Genomic DNA, 8,841 nt, shown 5'->3' on the forward strand with positions numbered 1-8,841 from the left:
CTCTTAAATTTCATGAAAGTAGCTTTTACAAACACTATAATAAAAGTCCAATTAGATCATCCTAGATCAAGTTACACTAACTTGAAGGTGAAGAAACGTGTGGAAAAGAGAAAACTTCAGGCCCCTGTATATTGACAATTGGTTCGTAATTGAACCAAAGGTTTAGTGGATTACTGTAGGTCCACAAGGACTATATTCCAGCCAAGTTTCAACCGGATCGAAAAAATTAATTTTATATTGGAATACTTGACGTATTATGTCAAATAATTATATTAAATAGTTGTTTCTTATGCATACAAACTCTTATATGAGGCACAAAACTTCAAGTGTTCCCACTTAAAATCAACTTTTTTGGATCGGGCTGAAACTTGGCTGGAATATATGGTCCTAGTGGACCTACATTAATTCACCAAACCATAGATTTATTTCTTAATCACTTTTTAACGCGAACATATAACGTAATTTATATATTTTTGCACAAATAATCATCTTAAAAAAGTTCATTTTTATTTTAGGTTACATTCGACCTGGCAGTATTCGTGCCCGTGCGCTGCGGAAGCTTAACGTGGTATCCTCAAGCGTGAAAATCTAAATTTGACCAAGAAAACATTTTCGGCCCACTTTTTATTCTACATGATTTAAAAGAGTATAAAAAAGCTATTTTTTTGGAATAGAAAAAAAATTATAATAGGCTTAAAGTAAATGGAAAGTGCTTTTCAAACAATATAATAAAAGCCTAATCGGATCATCCTACAAAAGGTACACTAACGTGAAGGTGAAGAAACGTGTGGGAACTTTAGGCCCCTGTATATTTACAACTGGTTAATAAATACACCCATGGTTTGGTGGATCAAAATTGAAATTGATTTTTTGAAAAAAACCATATTTACAAAAATTTCTACTTCAAAAAATATCTTTTTTTATACTGTTTGAAATCATTAAGGGTAAAAAGTGGGCCACAAATCTTTTCTTGGTCAAATTTAAATATATAAATATATAATTATATATAAATGACGTAGCATATTTCATCTTACACCTTTTATTTGATTCAGAATGAGCGTAAAAATTTTAATTTTGAGCAAGAAAAAATTTCCCACTCACTTTTTGTTGTACATAATTTCAAAGAGTATAAAAAAGCTATTTTTTGAAATATAAAAACCATTTTTTTAAATGTTTTTTTTTCAAAAATGAATTTCAACTGTGATTTAAAAAAAATTGAATTTAAAAAGAAATTATATTGTTATAATAGTCTGAAAGTACAGTAGACTCTACGAAACTTCTCGTTTTCGGAGCTGTAGGGGAAGCGGGCAGGAATGGTCAGATAACCCTTCCTCCTGCGTCAAGCCGCATGTGGCGTAGTAGCAATGATCCCAACTTTAGCCTGGTTAGCTACTGCGCTTGCCCAGTGCAGCGACCTTCATTGGTCGCTTTTGGCGCCCGATTCAAACCAAAGAGAATTACAAATTATTAAAGTAAAAATATATATTTATTATGAATTGCAATTTAATATCAGAAATTACGCAAATTGTGATTTTAGGTGAGAGCAAGATAATAACTCGTACATTTTTTATAATTAATAGTTTTATTTACTTTCAAAAACTAACTTTTATTTCAACAACGAATTTTTAAATAAACATGTTTCTAACACTTAATATAATATGTATGAATATTCATATAATTTTATGTAAAAATTGCCAGTTAATGGGCAGTTTACAATTATAATCTATTTTAATATCGATAACTGTTAATTATGCCGATTTGAATCATGCGCCAACAGTGACCAATGAGAGTCGCTGCGCCAGGCAAACGTAGTAGCTAAACATGCCAGAGTTGGTATTACTGCGCAGTAGGCGTAGCCGGCCACGTATGCGTGTGCGTGAGATGAGACAAGGAGTGAGTGCAAGCGAACGAAGGAGAAATCGGAAAACGAGAAGTGTCGTAGAGTCTACTGTACATGAAAAGCGCTTTCCAAAACACTATAACAAAAGACCAGTCAGCTAATTCTAAAAGAAGTTACACTAGCGTGAATGTAAGAAACGCGTAAAATGTGAAAACTTCAGGCCCCTGTATATTGGCAACCGGTAAATAAATGAAACTATAGTTTAGTGTATAATAAAGTATTGATTGCTATAGTATAAAGTATTGATTGCTAGTATTTATTAAGTAAGTGAGTAATAAAATTATGTCTTCAAACGAACCTTGTTTAGGATACTTTGTCATGCAAAAAAAGTTGGTTAATTCTATGAAATTGTGTTTCCATCAATAAGCATTTAGTGAAAGGAACAAAAATTTTGTTACCGTTAATTAACCAAGTTTCTATTTACTCTAGACATTCTTTGTTAAAATTAACACCGATATTTGGGCGAAAAAATATGTTGTTTTAACATTTTTGGATTAGCAAACATTCTTTCTTTCTTTAAATTGATTACTTTTTTTAAGGGCATCTGACACAGCTAAATACCTATATTACCGACCTCACTTTTCAGTTCACTGAATGTTTTTCTGAACCTAAGAACTTTTTTTGTAAATAAAATATCGAGCTGAAACTTTGGAAAATGTATTAGAGTACATTAAAGTACGTTTAGATACTGCATTTTGTTAGGAACTTCGAACTTTTTTTATACATAAAATATCGGTCTCAAACTTTGAGCAATGCAAGAGCCGAAAGAAAACTACGTTTAAGTACAAAGCTTAATAATAAAAGATGCAAAAAAATTTCAACTATTCCATCGGCATCAGCCGGCAATGTTATACACGAAAATACGAACCCTCTAGAGCCTCGTCTAGTAAAAGCCAGGGTTTGTATTTTCGTGTACAACGTTACCGGCTGATGCCGAGGGAATTGATAGTTGGAATATTTTTTTTTTACATCTTTTGTTATTAAGATTTGTACTTAAACGTAGTTTTCTTTCGGCTCTTGCATTTCTCAAAGTTTGAGACCGATATTTTATGTATAAAAAAAGTTAGAACGTTCAAAAAATGTCAAGGTTCAGAAAAAAGATAAAATAATTTGCAGTGAAGTTCCTACTAAAATGCAGTATCTAAACGTACTTTATTGTACTCTAATACTTTTTCTAAAGTTGCAGCTCGATATGTTATTTACAAAAAAAGTTCTTAGGTTCAAAAAAACATTCAGTGAACTGATAAAGTGAGGTCGATAATATAGGTATTTAGCTGTATCACATGCCCTTAAATTGATAATTTTTTTCATGCATAGATTTTGGTAGAAATAACAGAATGTAGATGTGACGTGCAAATTTGGTTCTATTTGCAGATTTTAAACCACATTTTTGACTGACTCGCTAAACGTTTCTAACTGTTTTGAATCATATTAGCCCACTTTCAAACAGACACCTCATCGGGCTTTTTTATTCTATTGACTATTTTATTCTATTTATTCTATTATGTTCTTACAAACATGGACGCCACCAAAGATATATCTTTGAACGCCACCTACAATGTTTACATTAATGCGCATTTACAAGCCAATAAATTCAGGCGCATGCATAAAATAGGATGAGCACCGCCGCGAACTCAGAGCGCACTCTGAGCAAAATATCGGATACAACCGTAGAGTTCTTAAATTCCAGAGAATTTAAGTTCACGTTATATAACCGAGAATATTGCAGAATTTAGGAGAATTTAAATGAATTTTAGAATTTATGATTTTTAACAATATTTTTATTGTTCTCCTTGTGTCAAAAGGTTTTTTGAACATTTTCAAAATTACGGGAATTACGCCATGTTTCATATCGGCATCACATTTTTTTCAAATATCTATATTTCTGAACCACGTGAAAAATTTTAATAAAAATTGTAGGTGTTATAGATAAAAGTTTACACTTTAAATTGAAAATTCATAAACAATTTTTTTTTCTAATTTTGACCAAAAAAATGTCCAAAAAAATTTTGAATTCAGTTTTTCCTCAAGATAGAAAAACATTTCTATTTTATTTTTAAGATAATTCAATTCCTTATAGTTTCACCTTTAATTTGAAAAAAAATTAATGGTGACTCTTCTAGATCACGAGATGTCATTTTAGTGGGACCGTGCCCTGCCACCGTAGTGCTCTCCCAGTGCCGTACAGTAGGGAAGGGCAAATTTTTTGACAAAACCGCCCTACAAGTACAATTTTTGTAAACAAATACACATTTCGACCTTTTTTTCATGATTTTGTTGCGTAATCAACTAAGCCTTTTCAAAAAATAATGTCAAAATGTGCAATTTGCCAGTATAGAATATTTACATTAAAATAAAAAAATGTTTACAAACAATTCTTTTACAAAATCTTATAATTATAATGAGGAGCTTTTGACGCTATGAAAAATATGACTGCCAGGATTTCTGGCCAGACAGTACTAGTTAATTTCACACAAAAAAATAATGAAAAAATGAGCGCAATGTGTATTTGTTAACAAAAATTGTTTATGAACATTAATATTCATAATTATTATGAATACTTAGAGAAACAGTCGTCTCGAAACAAAAATATCATCCTCTTCCCTGTTTTGTTTTGAGCTACGTGAATATATTTTTTAACCTAACAGAATTATTTAGGCTGCGAGATGAGGCCGCATATGATAATTTTCGCTGCAAAACAATTGTTTTTAAGACAAAAGAAAATCGTCTCAACCTCAAGTTTCATCATTTTTATCCTGAAATCTCGTTAAGGGTAATGCTAATTTATGCAACGTTTTCTGTTGGCTTAGACAAATACATTTGTATCATATGTCAATTTAAATGACTCACACGTGCCCGGCGGTTTTCTCTAAAAATGTGCTCTTTCCCCATTGTGCGACTCTGGGAGAGCATCGCGGTGGTATCGCACGGTCCCACTAACATGACATCTCGTGATCTGGAAGAGTCACCCTTAATTTTTTTTTTCAAATTAAAAGTGAAATTATAAGGAACTGAATTCCCTTAACAAGAATAGAAAATTTTTTTCCCTTCTTGGCGAAAAACTGAATTCACAATTTTGTTTGGACATTTTTTTGGTCCAAATTAGAAAAAATTTGTTTTTGAATTTTCAATTTGAAGCGTAAACCTTTATCTATGACGCCTACAATATTGATTAAAATTTGTTAAATGGTTACCAATCGGGTTGACGGCGCGACGCAAGCGCAGTTTAAAAAGTTCCCAAGATTGGGGACACCGTAGGCATACCGATTCTCACTGACTATATTGATAACTTCTGAAATTAATGAAAAGATTCTAAAGGATTTTACAAGAAATATTCAGCAAATTTCAGTTGAAAATGAAGAAAACTTTATTTATTGCTACGATCTAATACAGTTTAAATCCGGCGAAGATTCGTTTGTATAAAATTTAAATTGCTCGAGCAAGAACGAGGAAGCACGACACGAGCTTGGGGGTATTGCTAATCAAAAATCGAAATTTCAATTTTGGACCACCCTCGGCCAAGTGGTCAAGTATGAATAACACTTCGTATTTTTTAAATTTCATATTTATTACACGTGTTTTAGAAATAGCTTCGAATTTTGTTTTCTTTAGGAAACTATTTGAAAACAATTTTTTAAATTTAAAAGCTAACAAGTATATTGCAACTCGCCTTTCCTACATAATTTTTCCACAATACTGGAAACCAAGGGGGATACTTAACTGCCGGTCATTCGGGCGGCTGAACGTTTCACGCGACCTTTTTCCATTCTTAGAGAATTAGAACCGGTTGAGAAAAATGAAAATATGGTAAAATATTATTAAATTACATTTAAATTAGCTGAATAAATTTCTTGATACAATTTTAAGAAAATGAAACAAAGCTTGATGGAAATCGGTTAATATCTTCAATGCCAGTTAAGAGTTCTTGTAATTTTGCATGCACTTAAGGATTTACTTTATTACTGGATATATTAACCGATTTTCATCAACTTTTTTCCATTTTATTAAAATGATACATATCAGGAAAATTATTCAGCTAATTCGAATTTAAGTCAGTCATATCTTTATGATTGTAGTTATAGAACAGCCTTCAATTTCATGACAATGAAAGGGTTGTCATATCAGGGGGCTGTAGAGTTGCCAGGTCCGAGCTGGCGTCTTCATATTTACGGCTGACAGTAAATATTTAGGATCACAATCACTCTGCGAGAAAGGACCCTTTTTTTTAAATTATCTGGCGCAGGGAAACTTGACCGCTGGGGGCCCCATATGCTCATCAGACTCAGGTCAGTTACCCTCACTCTTTTCTAACACTTTCCTTGAATCCCATTAATTTCCTGAAAATTTGTGAACATAGCTGTTCTCTCTACGGTTTAGTGCGTTACTCTCACTATACGACTATTAGAGGTTTCATTTCAATGGCTTTTGCAAATATCTCATTTCTTTAAAAATCAGTTACAAAATTTGTTTCTCACATATTTTCTTGATTTATTTCTTAGATTATATTTTTACATTTTTATCAAAGAATATACTATACTTGTGTAAAATTTTCTACACGGTCTTGAAGCGCTCAAATTAACGAGCGATTATTATGAGGATACTATAAGCTAATTTAATACGATGTTTGAAATCTTTTTCCACGATGTTGTAGGTACAAAACAATGAACATGGTGTAGTTTTTTAATAATATACGGCACCAAATAAAACTCTTCACTTTTGTGCTATTTTTTCGTACGAACAGCCATTATTTATTCATGAACAACGTATTTCTTATAAACACACCCTCCTCTAAAAGCTACAATTTTCAAGTTATTATAGCGATTACCCTTTTTGATATCCTTCATTTTACCATTAAGAACGTAGTTATCTTGGGTGACATTTTCGATATCTGACCCTCATTGTTTATAAGTGTTGTTATTAATAAAAAATCTTAATTAAGAAAATTGATTTTTTCTAAGTTTTTTTAGTAATTTGTAGCAAAAAAAAATTATTTTTTCGTACGACTAGGCATTGTTTATTTATGGCCTTATAAGCAATATATTTTTTATAAACACATCCTCCCCTAAAAGCCATAATTTCCAAGTGACTAGCGATTACCTTTTTTTATATCCTTCATTTTACCATAAAGAATGTAATTATCTTGGGTAGCGTTTAGATACTGACCCATATTGTTTATAAGTAGTGTTATTAACCAAAAATCTCAATTAACAAAATCGATTTTTTCTTAATTTTTTTTGTTAATCTATGGCACACAATAAAACTTGTTACTCTCGTGACATTTTTTCGTACAACCAGCCATTATTTATTTATGGCCTTATAAACAAGGTTTTTTTTATAAAATTGATTTTCTTCATTGAGCGTTTTTGGTAATAACAATAGTTATAAAGAAATAATGTAGGGGTGGGTATATTTATAAAAAATGCATTGTTTATGAGGCCATACATAAATAATGGCTGGTCGTACAAATAATAATCACGAGAGTGAAAAGTTTCATTTTGTGCCATAGATTAATACAAAAATTACGAAAAAATAAATTTTCGTAAGTGAGCTTTTTAGTTAATTACAATAATTATGAACAATAAGAGTGTGATATCGAAAGTGCTGCCTAAGATAATTTCATTCTTTATGGTAAAATTAAGGATATGAAAAAGGTAATCACTAGTAACTTGAAAATTGTTACTTATAGGGGAGGATAGATCCATGAAAAATACATTGTTTATAAGGCCATTTAAATAGATTTCTTTGATGCATTTTTCAAGACATTTAAATAAATAATTGAAATGTAAATAAATATAAATTTGAATATTTTTCGAATTTATAAGTTATAGAAAGATTTAATAATAAAACATATGTTAAATAAATGCTTTCGTTAAATTTTACTAAAGTCGATTGAGAGATTGGGGGATTTTTAGACGGAGGAAAAATCGCGTATTCATAGGAATACAAATTCTTAATTTTCCTGAATTTTAAGCTTATTGCCACGTTCCTGACTCTTTTACGAATCCAAACATACCTCACAAGTAATAATTGTTAACAATAGTTTTTCATTAACTAACCGTAAGGAGTCGAAATTAAGTTCGAGACGTTGAAAATGCTCTGTTTCAATTTTCGTCTGATCGAAACATATGGTGCTGATAAATTCGAAATATACTTGATAACAAATACAAATTTGGATTGCAATTGAGCCTCCCGCGATCAAAACAGGACACGATCGAAATGCCTGGGTTTCAGTTCATCTTTTCGTTATTCTCGTTCCTGATTTTTTCAAGTCGGATTTTCAATTTCTTTGAATTTAGATATCCTTTTAAAAAATTGAAAATCCGACTTGAAAAAATCAAGAATGAGGATAACCAAGAGGTCAACTGAAACCAAGGCATTTCGAGCGTGTCCCGTTTTAATCGCGGTAGGCTCAATTTCTCATTCTACTAGAAAAAGTCGTTTTTAATATAAGAATCTTATTTTTTTATTGTTAAATAATCTTTACAAACCGTGAAACTATTCTTCAAAAGTTGGGTAACTTTGACCAAGTATGTTCTTAATATCAATACCAATTATTAATATTTGTGCTAGCAGTGCTAGCCTGGTACAGATTGCTGGAGCAAAGATCTCAGATCTGAAACGAGACGTGGTCCGATACTATGACACGTCTATGTCCATGTGAATATGGTAGGAGACGATATAAATGCCTGGGTGGCGCGCGCAACCCATTTCTCCTCTTCTGAATTTGAAAACTCGAAGGTGCACGATTGCCGGTCGGAACACTTCGGCGGTTCTATTTATATCTCTATCTGTTTTGAAATAAAATGAAGAGATTGGGATTTTAATACTTCCAGATTTCGATGCTGGGCTGGCGATTCTCATGATTTGAATACTTCGCGCATCTCTTTATATGCGTGTATTTTGAGGTTACGTTACTTCAAGTATAAAATATAAATTATATA

General features: G+C 31.6%; 1 protein-coding gene across 15 annotated transcripts in view; it reads left to right on the top strand.

Annotated features, from left to right (window-relative positions):
• LOC117180904 (angiogenic factor with G patch and FHA domains 1) overlaps positions 1-8,841 on the top strand; it is a 600,913-nt gene that overhangs the window by 15,378 nt on the left and 576,694 nt on the right. For 13 of the 15 annotated variants that reach the window (XR_004468075.1, XR_004468074.1, XR_004468073.1 and 10 more), the window contains exon 1: positions 5,185-5,430. The exons of 1 other annotated variant lie outside the window; for it this stretch is intronic. The gene's annotated coding sequence lies outside the window, so the exon portion shown is untranslated. Of the gene's footprint in view, positions 1-1,908; positions 2,082-5,184; positions 5,431-8,841 lie in introns of those variants that run through there. One more of the 15 variants, XM_033373511.1, reaches the window with a different exon arrangement.

The sequence above is a fragment of the Belonocnema kinseyi genome, chromosome 9 (genome assembly GCF_010883055.1).
Source record: "Belonocnema kinseyi isolate 2016_QV_RU_SX_M_011 chromosome 9, B_treatae_v1, whole genome shotgun sequence".
NCBI lineage: Eukaryota > Metazoa > Arthropoda > Insecta > Hymenoptera > Cynipidae > Belonocnema > Belonocnema kinseyi.